This window comes from Macaca nemestrina, chromosome 8 (assembly GCF_043159975.1).
Source record: "Macaca nemestrina isolate mMacNem1 chromosome 8, mMacNem.hap1, whole genome shotgun sequence".
Classification (NCBI taxonomy): Eukaryota; Metazoa; Chordata; class Mammalia; order Primates; family Cercopithecidae; genus Macaca; species Macaca nemestrina.
The window spans coordinates 62,842,924-62,862,426 of NC_092132.1; the positions used below are offsets into that span (position 1 = coordinate 62,842,924).

At 33.5% G+C, this 19,503-nt stretch overlaps 1 long non-coding RNA gene across 7 annotated transcripts in view; it reads left to right on the plus strand.

The window, feature by feature from the left end:
• LOC105483503 (uncharacterized) overlaps positions 1-19,503 on the plus strand; it is a 138,257-nt gene that overhangs the window by 14,510 nt on the left and 104,244 nt on the right. For 4 of the 7 annotated variants that reach the window (XR_011606924.1, XR_011606926.1, XR_011606923.1 and 1 more), the window contains 2 exons: positions 5,844-5,884; positions 16,062-16,126. This is a non-coding gene — a long non-coding RNA (uncharacterized lncRNA). The remainder of the gene's footprint in view (positions 1-5,843; positions 5,885-16,061; positions 16,127-19,503) is intronic. The other 3 variants (XR_011606929.1, XR_011606925.1, XR_011606928.1) reach the window with 1 other exon arrangement.

Here is a 19,503-nt window from a genome sequence, read left to right on the forward strand (position 1 = left end):
ATGCTGCTGTAATGCATATGTAAAATTAGAGAAATGGCTTTGGAACAGGGTAATTGGTAGAAGCTAGAAGAGTCTTTAGGTGCATGCAAAAAAAGCTTACGTACTTGGTGATTCTGGTGAAGACTCAGAAAAAAAGGGAGGAGAGCTAGACATGAAGCTTCCAACTTCTTAGATGATAAATAATCATGAACAGAATATTGATATAAATATAGATGGTGAAGGTCATTCTGATGTAGAAGTCTCTGATGGAAATAAGAAATATGTTATTGGACAATGGAGAAAAGGAGATTGCTTATGGTGTGAATATGCCTCAAAATTCATATGTTGAGATTTAATCTCCAATGTGATAATATTAAGAGGTAAGTCCTTATAATTGATTAATTCATGAGGGTGGATTCCTGAGATTAGCATCCTAATAAAATCGCTTGAGGAAAAGGGTTGATTCTCTTCAGTCCCATGTACCACATGAGGAGGCAGCAAGAGGTACCATCTTGAAAGCAAAGAGTAGACCCTTGCCAGCCACCAAATCTGACAGCTTCTTGGTCTTAGATTTTCCAACCCCCAGAACTGTGAACAAATAAATTCCTCTTTTAAAATAAAGTACTCAGACTTAGATATTTAGTGATAGTATCAGAAATAGATGAAGACAGTGATCTTTGTTATAAAATGATATATAACTTGTCTGAATTGTGTTTATATTGTAGTGTTTCAGGGAAGGTAGAACTTGCAGGTGATGAAATTGAATAGTCAGTTGAGGAGATTTCTAAGATTTCTAATTTTTCAAGGAATGGCTTAGTTTCTCCTGTAGGCTTATAGTAAAATGCAAGAAGAAATAAATTAATTGAAAATGAAATTGTTAAGCAAAAAGGAACCACAAATTAAAAATTTGGAAAATTCTCAGCCTGTCTTTGTTGTGAAAATTATCAAGGGTGTGAATAAAGACCGTTTTTGATGAAATTAATAGGAATATGAACCACAGACCTAATGGCCAGCACTTTACAAACACTGCCAGTTTGAGTTGAAGAGAACAAAATTAAGGAAGACTGTCAGACTTCTTAGAGCCTACAGGAGTGCTATTTGACTTCGAACAGTGTTACTCTTCAAGACAAGGGAAGAATGAATGCCCCCTAAGGCAACTCAGAGACCATATGGTTCCCAGAACAGCTTCAGAGATGAAGTGGTTAGTGGAGCTATGGGGTAATCAGCCCTCATCCGAGTGAGTTCTGAAGGCAGAGCATCAGACCAAAGAGAATTATTCTGAGCCTTAAGTATTTGCCTTGCTAGGTGGTGGACTTCCTTGAGACCTCTTACTATTACTATTCTCTTCTTTTTGATTTCTGTCCTTTGGAATAAGAATGTTTATCCTTTGCCTGTTCTTTGCCTGTCCACCATTGTAGTTTGGAAATGTGTAGTTTACCTGTTTTCACAGGTTCACAGCTGGAGAGAAAGTCCTAGGATGAACCATACCTGTACTCTCATTTGTATCTGATAATGTAGATGATATTTAGATGAGACTTTTGACTTCAGACCTTACAGTTCATTCTGGGACAAGTTAAGACTGGGAGCTTTTGGAACAAAATAAATCCACTTTGCATGTGAGAATGATATGAATTTTGGGAGGTCAGAGGCACAATGTCATACATTGAATATTTGTGTCCCCTCAAAATCCATATGTTGAACACCTAACACCCAATAAGATAATATTAAGGGATGATGTTTGTAGAAGGTAATTAGTTTAGATGAGGTCATGAGGTAGAGACCCTGTGATGGTATGAGTACACTCATAAGAAGAAGAGACACCCAAACTTCCTTTCTTTACTACATAATATACATTAAGAGGGTGGTCATCTACAAGCCAGGAAGAGGTCCTGCTCAGAGCCAGACATGCTGGCACTATAATCTCAAACTGCCAGTCTCTAGAAGTGTGAGAAAAAATTTCTGTCATTTGTGTCATTCAGTCTATGGCATTTTGTTATGCAGTTAGAGCAAAATAAGACAGTTTCTTTTCATACTTTATTCATGGAAATAACTAAGTTCAGACATAACCTGAGGGGAGAAAATTAAGCTTTACCTTCTAAAAAAAGAGATTATCAAAAAGTGTGTGGACATGTGTTACACCACCACAATAAGTTATAAGGATTTCAGAGGAGTGGCCTTGAGTATCTCATTTCTCTTTAAAAGTTCCATATCTAATTTTAGCATTCATCAGTCGACTTTGCCTAAGGTGATTGTCTCTATGGTGTTCTAATGGTGATTTTCTGTGTCCTTGATTCCACATATTTATCATTTAAAATTATTTTGTAAGGAAGTATGATCTCATTTATTTATTCATTCATTCATTTATATCAGGATGAATCAATGGATATTTACTTTATTATTATGTAATAATTCAATACTATGGTTATTTATTATATTCGGCAAACACCCTTGTTTACTATCCACTTATCATCTTTCTAAACTCAATTCAAATGTTACCTTCACTGACTATTCAATTTAAATCCCGTATTCTGGTTTAAATGTCTCTTCTCTAAACCCTTGTAACATAAACAGACCTTTTTAAAGCTATCGATCTACTTTCTCTCTCTCTCTAGGGGAAATCTGACTGTGTCTTGTGTCCGTGTCTTTGGCATCGTACCGTGACTAGAGTAGCATATGAACTCAATATGTCTTTTTAAAATGAACGCAACTGTTAATGAGAGATAATGAAATGGAAGTAGTGCATTTGGACTATTCTTTCAGGAAACTTAGCTGTGCAAGTAACAAAGAGTACACTCATCAGAGAGGGATTTATGTTAGGAGTATAATTCACTTTTGTAGATAGAAATACATTTAATATATAAAAGGTATAGGAAATAAGACAGGGTGAAAAGAGGTTGGCATACTGAAAAGATTTGTTGCCACTATGAAGGCAAGGCCCCAGAGGAAGTAAAGGGAGCAAGATCACAAGGAATCTAGAGAAGAGTGGGAATGCTATCCTTGGTCTGAGAAACAGGGAAATGTGAATACAGATTTGTTTGGAGATAAACGATGACAGAGAACTGAGAAAACTGAAGCAGATATGTTGCTGTAAAAGAGAAGATAATATAACATTCTGGAAGGAAAGTGAGGTGTTTTTTTGTTTGTTTGTTTGTTTGTTTTTGCTACTTTAATACTTCTAAGTTGCCAAAAAGGAAGCAGTAGAGAAAGAAGTGTGGGTGTGGGTACTTACCTCTGCGAAACACACCGATTCTTCTAGGTGTTGCAACCCATGCCAGTAACTCAGCCTAGAATTATTGATGGAAGAAATTTTGCTAATAGCCAACTTCTTCAACTCAAACTTCCTTTACCAACCCCCCCCAACACACACACACAGACACACACAGACACACACACACATTGCTACTCTCTAAGTGCTGATATCACATTTTGAACTACTTCATTATAACACATATACTGTACCATAATATCATTGTACTCATATTACATCTGCCTTACCAAGCAGATCTCTTAACATTTTTCCCCATCTGGATATGAACCATATCTTTTCTTATTTATCAACAGGGCAAGGACAGTACCCTGATTTTAGTAGGTTTTACAAATAGTTTGTTGAATAAAAAATAAATTATATACATAATGACACAGCACAGACATATAACATTTGTTATATTCCTACTTCTTAAAATAGCCCATAGGAAAAATTCAGAAATAAGTATCTATTTGTTAAATGATCTAGAGACTTTTATCAGAATTTTACATAAGTTTTGAATTCATAGCTCAGAGATATAAAGAGGCATTAGCTCCCTGCCCTCACCAAAATTTAAAGATAAACAACATATTTCACTAAGGAAGAGAAAACCAATTTTCAATTTAATGGGTAAGATTGAGAGATATGGTAAATTTGAAAAACAGAATTAAATCCATTCCAAAACGATCAAGTAAATTATTCTTAATGATTGAGAAAAGATTTACACAAGAGGAAAACCAGTATTAAGAATTAATCAATAGCAAGTACAAGAACATCCACTGAGCAAGATTAACTACTGAGATTTTAAATGTTACGAATGCTGTTTTATGTTAGAGTAAGAAATAATCATCAATACATGTTTTAACAACATACCTAATTCAAAAACAGTTTTCTAGAGAGAGAAGAAACAAACAAAATCGTACTTGAGTGAGGAAGGATTTGATGGAAATTCTGATTAAGAGATAAAAAAGTATAATAATAATAAATAAAAAATAAAAAAACAGATAAAAAAGGAATAAATAACTATTAAATCAAGAAAAAAATATAGAAGACATACAAATTTTTCCTTTGTGTGATCTTACATTTTCAGGGAAGGATCAAAGAATTTGAGAATAGACAGAATACAGATTTTGTGTATGGTCATATGGTAAAATCTTTCTATCACTTGGTCGATATAACTCTTCTTATGTGCGTGAGATGTCCTAGAGAAAATAATTTTTTATTCTTTTTCAGAAATATCCTATAAACTTTAATACAATTTATTGAGCTCCAAAAATAATAAAAAGTAAATCCCCTATTAATTTGATGTTTTCATATAAGATAATTAATTTTTTTAGCAAGGCTGGAAATCATATTTTCATGGTATTATTTTATGTTGAAATCATACTTGCTATTTGATGGTATTTCTGAGTCTCTATTTTTTAATCTAAAAATTGAAGAAGCCTTTTTTAAGAGTTTATAAAAGAATTAAAATAATTATGTGGCTTAGAGAAGTAATTTTTTTCTGACTTGGCCATCAATAAATATTAATTACTTTCCCTTCTCCTCTTCCCTATTTGAGCAGATTATAAAAACATCAATAAAGAATAGTCTTAAGTTTCTAAACCAATGATGTAGAATCTTTACTTTAGACAGCAGCACAAAAATGTCTGGAAGTACAGATCACACGATCTCATTACTGTGAAATAACTCATGTGTTAAAACATTTATTATGAAAAATTTCAACCATCTAATAAAAGTATATAAAGTCATGTAAAGAGATCTGTGTTACAATCTGTCAGCTTTAACTGTGATCAAAGCAGGGCAATACATTTTTCATCCATGTGTTTACTCATTCCCTCATTTTTAAATTACACAAATTCCAAATATTATAAAATTATATCCATAAATACGTGAGCAACTCAACATAAAGGTTAAAAAGTATGTGTTAAAAACACAAACACAGTTTCATTAGCTTCTCAAAAGTAAAGTTTATTCCTTATTTTTTAGTTTGAAATTCATTTATATAAATTATATTCAGGTATATTTCATCTATTTCAACTGATATATATATATATAAAATATATTTTGTAAATTTTTGAAACAATTTATCAAGGTAAGAATTATACACATTAAAATAAACCCATTTTAACTGGACAGTTGTGGAACTTTGACAAATATAGTCACCCAGGAAATCTTGACCTAAACAATACAGATATATCCATCTCCCTGCAAAACACCTTAGTGAACTTTTCCAGTCATTACATTTATTTCTGATCTCACATAGCCACTGACCAGTTTCAGTCAATATAAATTAATTTTGCCTATTTTATACTTTCATATAAATAAAATTATGCAATTGGGTACAATTGTATCTAGCTTATTATTTCAAAATATTTTTGAGGTTCATTTTTATTGATACATTTATAAGCAGTTATATATAAGTTGAATTTGTGTTCCTACTCAAATCTCATCTCGAATTGTAATCCCCATGTTTTGAGGGCAAAACCTCGTGGGTGGTAATTGGATCATGAGGGCAGTTTCCCCTATGCTGTTTTCCTGATAATGAGTGAGTTCTCATGAGATCTGATAGCTTAAAAATGGCACTTCCCCCTCTTCTCTCCTACTTTTCTGCCACCAGGTGAGACGTGCATTGCTTTCCCTTCACCATCTGCAATGATTGTAAGTTTCCTGAGGCCTCCCCAGCCATGTGGAACTGTGAGTTAATTAAATCTCTTTTCTTTATAAATTACCCAGTCTTGGGTAGTTCTTTATAGCAGTGTGAAAATGGGCTAATACAGAAAATTAGTACCAGGAAAGTAGGGTAGTGCTTTAAGATAACCTGAAAAATGTGGAAGTGACTGGAACTGGGTAATGGGCAAAGGTTGGAACAGTTTGGAGGGCTCAGAAGAAGACAGGAGGATGTTGGAAAGTTTGGAATTTCCTAAACTTATTGAATGGGTTTGACCAAAAGGCTAGTAGTGATATGGGCAATGAAATCCAGGCTGAGGTGGACTCGGAGGTGAGGAACTTGTTTGGAATTTGAGTAAAGGTGACTCCTGCAATGCTTTAGCAAAGAGAATGGTGACATTTTCCCCTGCCCTAGAGATCTATGGAACTTTGAACTTGAGGGATGATTTAGGGTGTCTGACAGAAGAAATTTCTAAGCATCAAAGCATTCAAGAGCTGACATGGCTTTTTCTAAGAATATACAGTTATATTTGTTCACAAAAAGACGGTTTGAAATTGGAATGTCTGCTTATAAGGGAAGCAGAGCATATATCTTCAGAAACTTTGCAGCCTGACTATGTGGTAGAAAGAAAAAATCCATTTTCTCGGGAAGAATCCAAGCCATTGCCAGCTACAGAAATTTGTATAAGTAGCAAGGAGCTGCATATTAATAGCCAAATCACTGGGGAAAACTTCTTCAGGGCATTTCAGAGATCTTCACAGCAGCCCCTCCAAGCATAGGCCTGGAGTACTATGAGGAAAACTGGTTTCGTGGGAGAGGTCCAGGGCTCTGGTACTCTGAAGCCTCAGGACATGATACCCTATGTCTCAGCTGCTCCAACTCCACTGTAGCTAAAAGGGAACCAAGTTACAGAGCTCAGACTGTGGCTTCAGAGGGTACAAGTTCCGAGCCTTGGTATCTTCCCCATGGCATCAGTCCTACAGGTGAACAGACAAAAACTGTTGAGCTTTGGGAGTCTCTGCATAGATTTCGGAGGATATATAGAAACACCTGGATGTCCTAGCAGAAGTCAGCTACAATGGTGAAGCCCTCTTGGAGAACATTTGCTATGGCAGTGTAGATGGAAAATGTGGGATTGGAGCCCCGACACAGAGTCCTCACTGGGGCACTACCTAGTGGAGCTGTGAGAAGAGGGCCACCATCCACCAGACCTCCAAAAGCTATATCCACTGATAGCTTTCACCACGCACCTGGAAAAGCCACAGACACTCAATGCCAGCCCATGAAAGCAGCCAAAGTGGCTATGCTCAGCAAAGTCACTGGGGTGGAGTTGCCCAAGGCCTTGGAATTCCACCTCTTACATCAACATGCCCTGGATGTGACACATGGAGTCAAAGGAGATTATTTTGGAGCTTTGAGAGTTAATGAGTGCCCAGCTGGGTTTTGAACTTGCATAGAGCCTGTGGACCCTTTGTTTTGGCCAATTTGTTTCACTTGGAAGGTAATACCCAATACCTGGACCTCCATTTTATCTTGGAAGTAACTAACTTGTTTTTTATTTTAAAGACTCAAGTGAAAGAGACGTGCCTTGTCTCAGATGAGACTTTGGACTTCTACTTTTGAGTGAATGCTGGAATGAGTTGAGACTTTGATAGACTTTTGGGAAAGCATGATTGATTTTGAAGTGTGAAAAGGATATGATATTTGGGAGGGGCCAGGGACCAAATAATATGGTTTGAGTCTGTGTCTCACATAGAAATCTCCTCTCAAATTGTAATCCCCACAAGTGGAGGAAGAGACCTAGTGGGAGGTGACTGGATCATGGTATGGTTTCCTTCATGTATTCTCATGATAGTGAGGGAGTTCTCATTAGATCTGATGGTTTAAAAGTGGCACTTCCCCCTTTGCTCTCTCTCTCTCTCTCTCTCTCTCCTGCCACCATGTAAGATGTGCCTTGCTGCCCTTCGTCTTCTGCCATAATTGTAAGTTTCTTGAGGCCTCCTCAACCATACAGAAGTGTGAGCCAATTAAACTTCTTTTCTTTATAAATTACCCAGCTTTGTGTAGTTATTTATAGCAGTATGAAATTAGACTAATACACAGATAATTATTTTCTATTGCTGACTAGTATTTAATGTATGAATATACCAACTTTCTTATTTCATTTACCTCTTGATATACATTTGGGTTGTTTTCAATTTGGAGCTATCATGAGCAAGCATTTTTGTAGATCTATGTTTTAATTGGTATTGAGTAAATATTTAATAATCTCTTTGCTGAATCCATTATAAGAAATTGCCAAATTACTTTTTGAACTCATTATACTATTTTACGTGCTGAGGAAAAGTATGAGTTTCAATTGCTCTGAATCCTTGCTTCATTTTGTATTTATTGCCATTCTTTTTAATGTCTGCCAGTCCAATGAATATTATTCTTCTCTTGAAATTATTTTTGTAAATTAATATTTAACTTTTTTAATGTAAGATGGGCACATTTCAGCTTTTAAAAATTGAAGTATAATTTACATAGAATAAATTTTATGTTTACATATATTTTATATATTTTAGCTACATATTTTATGTTTCTATATATATATATAAATGTTTAACATTTATAAACACAAAATATATAGCTAAAAATCACCACAGCTAAAATATATAGTATTTCCATCATTCAAAATGTTTTTCCATGCCCCTGTGAAGTTAATCCCCATACACCTCTCTAAGCCTTGGAAACCACTAATCATTTATTTTTTCTCTCTAAAGTTTTGTCTATTTGAAAGGGCCAAAAAATGAAAACACACTTTTTCTTTTGTTCTTTCAAAAAGTATGATACCTGTTAGTTTCAACCATGTTATTTGTTTCTCTTTATTGCTTAATAACATTCCATTGCATAGATATACTAAAATTTCCTTGCTCATTCCTTTGTCAATGATATTGACTTATTTCTACTTTTTGGATATTACAAATAAAGCCCCTAAAACTCTCTGTATAGAAACAGATTTTTTCTCTTACCTAATACATTGAAGAGAGATTGTTGGGTTTTATGACATGTGCTTTTTTAAATTCATAAAACTGCTATTATGTTTTCCAGGGTAATGTAGCACATTGCATTCTCTTGAGAAATATGTGAGATTTTCAGTTGCTTCACATGGTCATCAGAAATTGGCATTTCAAGTTTTTCATATTTGTCATACTCTGAACAAGCTTGAAACAAGATCTTAAATGCTCATATTTAGATTTTTCTTTTCTTTTTAAAAAAATGCCATTTCAGTAAGCATGGAGTGTTATGTAATTATAGTTTTAATTTTTGTTTCTCTAGTAAGAAGTGATTTTCAGCATCTTTTCATGTTTTTATTAGTATACTGTTATAATGAAATATATGTTCAAATTACTAATTTTTATCATAAGAAGGAGATATATTATTGTTTAATTATCAGATTTTTGTAACATTCTTTATCAAATACATAGCTTGCAAATTTTTCTTTCAAACTGCGGCTTGCTTTCTTTTTTCATTTTTTATTTTATTTCATTTTCCAACTTATTTTAGTTTCAAAGGGGACATGTGCAGTGTCTTTTTATTTTTCTAATTTTTTTAAGAAACAGGTTCATTTTGTCACCCAGTTTGGAGTATAATGACCCAATCATCTGAACATAGTTCACTGTAACCTCTACCTTCCAGCTCTTGGTTCAACTCAGCCTCCTAAACCTCTAGCTGGGATGACAGGTACATACCACTACATCCACCTACTTTTTTTTTTTTTTTTTTTTTGTGAGAGACTGGGTCTCCCTATATTGCCCAGGCTGATTTCCAACTCCTGGCCTTAAACAGGTCTCCCTCCTTAAGATTACAGACTTGAGCCACTGCACCCAGCAAATAGTGTCTTTTGAAGAAAAAATGTTTACATTTTCGGTAAATTCAATTTGTATTGCTCATTTCTTAGAGTACCTGTACTGCATATATTTCAATAAAGTAATTCAATTACTTAACATTTTAGTGTTGTAACATTTGTTGTAAGAATACTTTAAACAGTATTATTATTAAATTCTATTTTCCAGTTTTTCTGTGATAAGAAATAAAAAGAACAATTTTTGCATACTAAGTTTATACTCTGAAATTTATGTATTTACTCATGTGTTCAACTAGGTTTTATTTATAATAGTTTCCTGAGGATTGTACACATACTTGCATGTGTTATCTACTGAAAAATAGAGTGTACATCCTCCATTTCTGACTTGTAACCCTTTAAAATCTACTTCTTGACCTACTGCATTGGGTCAGACGTCCACCATCACGATAATAAAAGTTGTTAGAGCAGACATCCTCAATAATACTGAAAAGCATTAACATTTAATTAGTTTATGAGGTTAACAGTAGGGTTTTCTTTTATAAATAACCTTTATATTGTTGAAAAAATTATCTTCTCCAACAGTAGTTTCAGAGAATGCATGTTAAATGTTGTGATACGCTTTTTATCCATTGATTGACATGAACATACTTTTTCTTCATTAATCTGTTGATTTGCTGATTGATTTTTTGATTTCTGAATGTTAAAATAGCCTTGTTTTCCAAGTAATACACATCATGTGATCATAAAAAATATTATATTCATATATTGCTTTGAATTTTTTTTTTAAATTTATTTATTATTATTATACTTTAAGTTGTAGGGTACATGTGTATAACGTGCAGGTTTGTTACATATGTATACTTGTGCCATGTTGGTGTGCTGCACCCATCAACTCGTCATTTACATCAGGTATAACTCCCAATGCAATCTCACCCCCCTCCCCCCTCCCCATGATAGGCCCTGGTGTGTGATGTTCCCCTTCCTGAGTCCAAGCGATCTCATTGTTCAGTTCCCACCTATGAGTGAGAACATGCGGTGTTTGGTTTTCTGTTCTTGTGATAGTTTGCTAAGAATGATGGTTTCCAGCTGCATCCATGTCCCTACAAAGGACACAAACTCATCCTTTTTTATGGCTGCATAGTATTCCATGGTGTATATGTGCCACATTTTCTTAATCCAGTCTGTCACTGATGGACATTTGGGTTGATTCCAAGTCTTTGCTATTGTGAATAGTGCCGCAATAAACATACGTGTGCATGTGTCTTTATAGCAGCATGATTTATAATCCTTTGGGTATATACCCAGTAATGGGATGGCTGGGTCATATGGTACATCTATGTACCATAGTGTTTTCCATACTGTTTTGAGGAATCGCCATACTGTTTTCCATAAATGGTTGAACTAGTTTACAATCCCACCAACAGTGTAAAAATGTTCCTATTTCTCCACATCCTCTCCAGCACGTGTTGTTTCCTGACTTTTTAATGATCGCCATTCTAACTGGTGTGAGATGGTATCTCATTGTGGTTTTGATTTGCATTTCTCTGATGGCCAGCGATGATGAGCATTTTTTCATGTGTCTGTTGGCTGTATGAATGTCTTCTTTTGAGAAATGTCTGTTCATATCCTTTGCCCACTTTTGGATGGGGTTGTTTGTTTTTTTCATGTAAATTTGTTTGAGTTCTTTGTAGGTTCTGGATATTAGCCCTTTGCCATATGAGTAGATTGCAAAAATTTTCTCCCATTCTGTAGGTTGCCTGTTCACTCTGATGGTAGTTTCTTTTGCTGTGCAGAAGCTCTTTAGTTTAATGAGATCCCATTTGTCAATTTTGGCTTTTGCTGCCGTTGCTTTTGGTGTTTTAGACATGAAGTCTTTGCCCATGCCTATGTCCTGAATGGTACTACCTAGGTTTTCCTCTAGGATTTTTATGGTATTAGGTCTAACATTTCAGTCTCTAATCCATCTTGAATTAATTTTTGTATAAGGAGTAAGGAAAGGATCCAGTTTCAGCTTTCTACTTATGGCTAGCCAATTTTCCCAGCACCATTTATTAAATAGGGAATCCTTTCCCCATTTCTTGTTTCTCTCAGGTTTGTCAAAGATCAGATTCACAGCTGAATTCTACCAGAGGTACAAGGAGGAACTGGTACCATTCCTTCTGAAACTATTCCAACCAATAGAAAAAGAAGGAATCCTCCCTAACTCATTTTATGATGCCAACATCATCCTGATACCAAAGCCTGGCAGAGACACAACAAAAAAAGAGAATTTTAGACCAATATCCCTGATGAACATCGATGCAAAAATCCTCAATAAAATACTGGCAAACTGGATTCGGCAGCACATCAAAAAGCTTATCCACTATGATCAAGTGGGCTTCATCCCTGGGATGCAAGGTTGGTTCAACATTTGCAAATCAATAAACGTAATCCAGCATATAAACAGAACCAAAGACAAGAACCACATGATTATCTCAATAGATGCAGAAAAGGCTTTTGACAAAATTCAACAGCCCTTCATGCTAAAAACTCTCAATAAATGCAGTATTGATGGAACGTACCTCAAAATGATAAGAGCTATTTATGACAAACCCACAGCCAATATCATACTGAATGGGCAAATCTGGAAAAAATTCCCTTTGAAAACTGGCACAAGACAGGGATGCCCTCTCTCACCACTCCTATTCAACATAGTGTTGGAAGTTCTGGCTAGGGCAATCAGGCAAGAGAAAGAAATCAAGGGTATTCAGTTAGGAAAAGAAGAAGCCAAATTGTCCCTGTTTGCAGATGACATGATTGTATATTTAGAAAACCCCATTGTCTCAGCCCAAAATCTCCTTAAGCTGATAAGAAACTTCAGCAAAGTCTCAGGATACAAAATTAATGTGCAAAAATCACAAGTATTCTTATACACCAGTAACAGACAAACAGAGAGCCAAATCAGGAATGAACTTCCATTCACAATTGCTTCAAAGAGAATAAAATACCTAGGAATCCAACTGACAAGGGATGTAAAGGACCTCTTCAAGGAGAACTACAAACCACTGCTCAGTGAAATAAAAGAGGACACAAACAAATGGAAGAACATACCATGCTCATGGATAGGAAGAATCAATATCATGAAAATGGCTATACTGCCCAAGGTTATTTATAGATTCAATGCCATCCCCATCAAGCTACCAATGAGTTTCTTCACAGAATTGGAAAAAAACTGCTTTAAAGTTTGTATGGAACCAAAAAAGAGCCCGCATCTCCAAGACAATCCTAAGTCAAAAGAACAAAGCTGGAGGCATCATGCTACCTGACTTCAAACTATACTACAAGGCTACAGTAACCAAAACAGCATGGTACTGGTACCAAAACAGAGATATAGACCAATGGAACAGAACAGAGTCCTCAGAAATAATACCACACATCTACAGCCATCTGATCTTTGACAAACCTGAGAGAAACAAGAAATGGGGAAAGGATTCCCTATTTAATAAATGGTGCTGGGAAAATTGGCTAGCCATAAGTAGAAAGCTGAAACTGGATCCTTTCCTTACTCCTTATACAAAAATTAATTCAAGATGTATTAGAGACTGAAATGTTAGACCTAATACCATAAAAATCCTAGAGGAAAACCTAGGTAGTACCATTCAGGACATAGGCATGGGCAAAGACTTCATGTCTAAAACACCAAAAGCAACGGCAGCAAAAGCCAAAATTGACAAATGGGATCTCATTAAACTAAAGAGCTTCTGCATTGCTTTGAATTTTTAAGAATTTTTAGAGATGTTCATTTCTATATTAGTGAGGCAAATTTGTATTTCTTTGTTGTTGATGTTTAATGTGTTTGTCAGCATTTGGGATTAGAATAATGTAGTCCTCATGCAGTAAAGAGTATCTTTAATGGAATTTATCCATTTTTGTGCTTGTTTTTGTTAAGAAATGTGTTTCATTCATAAAATTCCCAATTATCATTTTAATTTCTATATTATCTGTAGTAATAACACATTTTTAGAATGTTATTTTAGTGCTGTGTTGCATACTCTCCATAAATAAAACACAGTGGGTTTATAAAACTAGTTGATGGATATATTGGCTGTTGTCAATTTTGCACAATACGAATAAAGCTGCTATGAATATTTGAGAACAAGTATCTGTGTAAACATGTTTTGTTTCCCCGTTGGTAAATCCCTAATAGTGGGATGATGTATTGTATAAGAAAGCTTATGTTTAGGTATATCAGAAAGCACTAACTTTCTCTCAGTGGCTTTATCAGTCTGAACTATCACTAATAATACATGAATTTTCTTATTGCTCCACATTCATTGCAACACTTGGTATTACCAGTCACTTTAATTTTATTTATTGTAGTTGATATATAGTGGTCTTCATTGTGGTCTTTTATGTTTCCTACCCTAAAGACAGGAACTTTCATGTGCTTATTTTGCATTTATATTTATTGTTTGACGAAGTGCCTATTCCAATGTCTACCCATGGGTTAAACAATTTACTAGTTTTCTTATTGTTGGGTTTTGGTTTTTATAGTATTCTAGATATAGATACAACTTTTCTAGTATCCATCTTGCCTCCTGCTTTTCATAATGTCTTCTTAAAAGTATATTTTACAATCAGTTCATCCATGTCTAATTTTTAAAGTCTGCTAGTGGCATTAAATCTACAGATTAATCTTCTGACCAATGACTGATATACATGAATTTTTAATTTTTTCTTTAATTTCCCTCCAAAATGCTCTGTACTTGTCATTATACATGTATTCTATATATTACATTTAGACCTAAGGACACTGTTGTTTTGATGCTATTAAATAATTTTAGAAATATATTAACTTTCAACACTGATAAAAATAATTGATTTTAAATTTGATCTTGTATCTTCTGATATTGCTAAATCATTGTATTAGTCTCAGTAGCTCATTTTAGATTCTTTAAAATTCCTTGCAGAAACAATTATGATGTATGTGAATAAGGAAATTATTATATATGCTGTTTATTACCTTTTTTTGGAATGTCAATAGAAATGGTGAGAATGTATAACTTAAACTCACTTCCAAACTTTAAAAAAAAAGTTTTTCATCTTTGTCAATAAGTATGATATTGACTGGTGTGTGTGTGTGTGTGACTTTAATAGATGACCAATATTAAGCTAATGAAGTTTCCTTCTATTGCTTATTTGCTCATCATTATTCCAGTGACTGAATGTAGAATCTCATCAAATGCTTTGCCTGCATTTCAGATAATCACATGGTTTTCTTTTTAGTCTGTTAATGTGGTGAAATCAATTGATTTTTGAAATTAAACCAATCTTGTATTTTGGGATGAACCATATTTGAACAGGATGTAATAAACTTTATATATTAATTGGTTAGATTTGAAAATATTTTCAAGGATTTTTGGATTTATATTCAATAGAGTTATTGGATTCATTTTCTTTTCTTATGACATACTTGCTTTGGAACCAGGGCAATGCTGTGATTGCCCTGGAGTCAGGAAACATTCTCTCCTCTTTAACTTTCACAAACAGCTTGAGTAGAGTAGTTTTATTTTCATATTTAAGTATGTGTTATAATTATATAGTGAAGTCTGTAATTTCAATTCTTTTGAGTCCATTCAGCCTGTTTAAGATACATATTTTTTCTTTAATGAATTTGTTAGCTTGTGTGTTTTAAGATATTTAAGCATTTTATCTAAAATGTCACATTTATTGGAATCAATTTCCCCCAAATTTTCTTATATCATTTTTACATTTGAAGGATCTGCAATATTTCTGGCTTTCACCACCATATATATAGGTATTCTAAATATTCTTTTTATTCTGATTTCCTGATTAGTTTGATTAGAGATTTATCAAGTTTATGAATTATTTTTAAATGACATGTTTTATTTTTATTTGTTTTGTATATTGATTTTCTGTTTTCCTTTGCTGTGGTTTATAGCTTCATTTTTTAATATATTTAATTTGGGTTTAATTTTCTCTCTTTAACTGTATGTTCAAATTTGGGATTCAAATATTTTTTATTTACTTATGTATACATTAATGATATAAATTTCATCTTAGCATGGACTTATCTGTATATTATAGTTTGCATATGTCTTGGTTTCATCTTTTTTCAGTTCAAAGTATTTTCATATGTCTCTTAAAAATTCATCTTTTGATCCATGGATTATTTAGATGTGTGCTTTTTTATTTCTAAATATTATCAGATTCTCCAGATATATTTCTGTTATTTATTTCTAATTTCATTGTAGTCAGAGAATATACTTTGTATAACTTGATCCTGTTAAAGGTATTGTGATTTGTTTTATTTCTAGAAAATGATTTATATCTGTGAATGCTCTATGTCCACTTAAAGCAAATATTTATGCATCTGTTGTTGGTAAGAGCTTTTTAAACTTATCAATTAACTTAAGTTGGTTCACAGTATTCTCAAGTATATTAGCTAGTTTTTTGCTTGCTTGTTTTGTCAATTACTACGAGATGAATGTAGATTTGTATTTCCCTTTTTAGTTCTAACAATTTGTCGTTCTGTAAGCAGAATTTCTGCTCTTAGATCCATATGTACTAGGCTTCTTATGTCCTTGTGATGTAACTCTTCACAATTTGGTGATACCTGCCTTTATCATTGATATTTTTCTGAAGTCTATTTGACTGATGTTCATATTGTTCCCTCATGTTTCTTTTAGTTACAAACTGCATATATTTTTATTTTTAATTCTTTAAGCCATCCATCAGTAGACATTTTTTCAGACAGATTTTTTTAAACCTGTTTGACCTTCTAAGCTTTTTAATTGGTATGTTTAGGCTGTTCATAGTAAATATAATTGTATTATGATTGGGTTTCATGTCTATTGTTTTGTATTAATATGCTACTAATGCCCTCCTTTTATCTTATTTTCTTTTTCTGCCTTTTTTATTAATGGAGCTTCTAGTTTTTTATTATCATAATAAATATATATTTGTTTAATTGATTTATTATTTATTATCATAATATATATTTGTCTTATAGATTATTTTAGATATTATTTCCCTTACATTTGTCTTATAGATTATTTGATTTAGGTATTATTTCCCTTACATCTGCCTTACATGTGTAATATTTTTATGGTTATATACAATTATATACCTTATTTGTTGGCTATACCTCTATGAATTTTAAAATCATTTTCCCTATAATTTATGATATGATGCTCAATCATCAAATAATAATACATTATTCCATGTCTAATACAAGGTTTAACAGCATATTCTCATTTCAAGCCTTCTATATTTTGTGCTTTTTAAAAATATGCTATAAATCCCTCTATATGTTATTACTATATTTGCTTTAAATAGTAAATTATCTGTTATGAAATTTAAGACATGGGGAAAAAGTGTTTTATATTCCTCTATATATGCCACTTGCATCAACTTCTTTTTTCTTTATGTACATTCAAATTTTCATCGGGTGTCATTCCTTTTATGCCTAAAATGGCTCCTTGAGTATTTTTTTGTTGCGCAGGTCTGTTAACAATGAGTTTTCTGAGCATTTGTTTATCTAGAAGTGTCTTTATTTTGTCCTCAATTTTGAAAGATATTTTGCTGAGACTAGAATTTGTTGGTTCATAATTAGTTTCAGTTGGTCAAGTATATTGGAATGCTTAATAGTTTTTTTCTGGGCAATGAATATACTTTGTAAATGTATTTATACACTGCATCTTTCAGTATGGAAAATTTATATTACCATATTCAGAATCACTATTCTGCAGTATTTATTTTGCTACTAGTGGTATATTATGCATTTTAAATTTCATATTTATTCTTTAACATAAAAATCTTCATTCAGCCTTTACAGTATCTTACATTTCTTTGCTTATCATGCTTATCATGCCCTGTATCTTTTTGAACTTATGGAGCATATTTATAATTGATACTACTATGGTCTTTGCTCTGTGTCTCACCATCTATGTCACATTTTGATTTGTTTCTATTGGTTATTTTGCTTCTGGTTTAGGGTCATATATTCCTATTTTTTTGTGTGCCTGACAATTCCAATTACCACTGAAATCTGGAAGTGGTGAATTTTATACCTCAGCTGCTGGATTTTTGTATTTCTTTAAACTGTGTTATACATTTTTTCTTTCACATTTAATTTTCTTGGGATCAGTTGGATATTTTCAAGAATTAAGTTAATTTTTTTTTCTAAATAATTCTTATGCAGCTTTTACTTTAATGATATTATTCCTTCTCCCTCCCTAAAATATCTTTCAGAGGATAATACCTAAATGCCTCATAAATATGAAGTGTTTTCCTTCTGTCTTGTGGAAATCTAAACTATTCCCAGTCCTGTGTTGTCCTGGATACTTTTCAGCTTAGTCATTGCCAATGATTCTTTTCTGTGCTTTGAGTAGTGTCCTCTCATTCCTGTGAAGATCAGCTCTGAGTCAGGAAGTTGAGTGGCCATTTTGAACATTTATCTATCCGGTTCCCTCCTCTCCAATACTTTGCTTAAAAATTCTCATTTTCTTGGCTTCATTGAACTCCAATCTCTGTCTTATATCTGCATTGAGAAATCTGGGATCTATTTGAATTCCTTCTCTCTGCACTATAGTCTGAAAATTTTCTGTAGGCGGCTTATACTGTATTGTACTCATGTTGTTTATTCACCTACAATTAGGAATCACAGCCCTGTACCAACTGCTGACTAAAGGCTAAAAACCATTGTTTGATATGTTTTGCCTGGTTTTCTTGTTGATCACTGTTGTATGGTAAATCCAGTTTCTGTTCTTCCACATGTCCAGAAGCACAATTTTGAGGAGGATTTGTTTTTTCAATGTGCACTAGTCAGAATAATGGTCCCACAAATTTACCCATGCCATAATCTCTAAAACCTGTGAACATGTTATTTATAAGACAAATGGAATTTTGCAGATGTGATTAAGGGCATGGATCTAAAGATGGGAAAATTATCCTGGACACTTTGAGTAGGCCCAATGTAATCATATGAATTCTAAGAAGCAGAAAACCTTTCCCAGTGAGTTCAAAGAGACTTGGGCTGAGAAGTACTCCACGTGCTGCTGCTGGCTTTGAAGACGGAAGAAGGGGACCATGAGTGATAGCTGTCTCTTGAGGTTTGAAAAGACTTGTACACAGCCAGAAAATGGGGACTTTTGTCTTATATAATAATTGCAAGAAACTGAATTCTGCCAACAAAAAAAATGATAAGAAAGATCCATTTTTCTCTAGAGCCTTTTCTAGTCAAGAAATAGTTGTTGAGTAGTAGGTTTTCATTATAGAAGTATTCCACCTAATAAATGAATACAAATAATAGAATTACAATATTTTCATTTTTCAATCTTAAGTGAATTAATAGACACTACGTGTCAGTTGACAGTTGATGCTAAAATCACAGAGAGAGATTATGTGTCTGCTAATTAAAGAATCTTACACTGCTGATACAGTTGTTTTACAAAAATCAAATATAATAATTACGGCAAAAATCACAATGACTTTTGCATCAACCTAATAATAAATCCACATATGATTAATCATAATGAAACACTTTTGAAGACATAAAAAGGAAGAGGGTTTTTTTTTTTTTTTTTTTTTTTTTTTTTTTTTTTTTTTTTTTGAGGTGGAGTGTTGCTCTGTCGCCAGGCTGGAGTGTAGTGGAACGATCTCAGCTCACTGTAACCTCCACCCCCTAGATTCAAGCAATTCTCCTGCCTCAGCTTCCCGAGTAGCTGGAACTACAGGCATGCATCACCACGCCAAGCT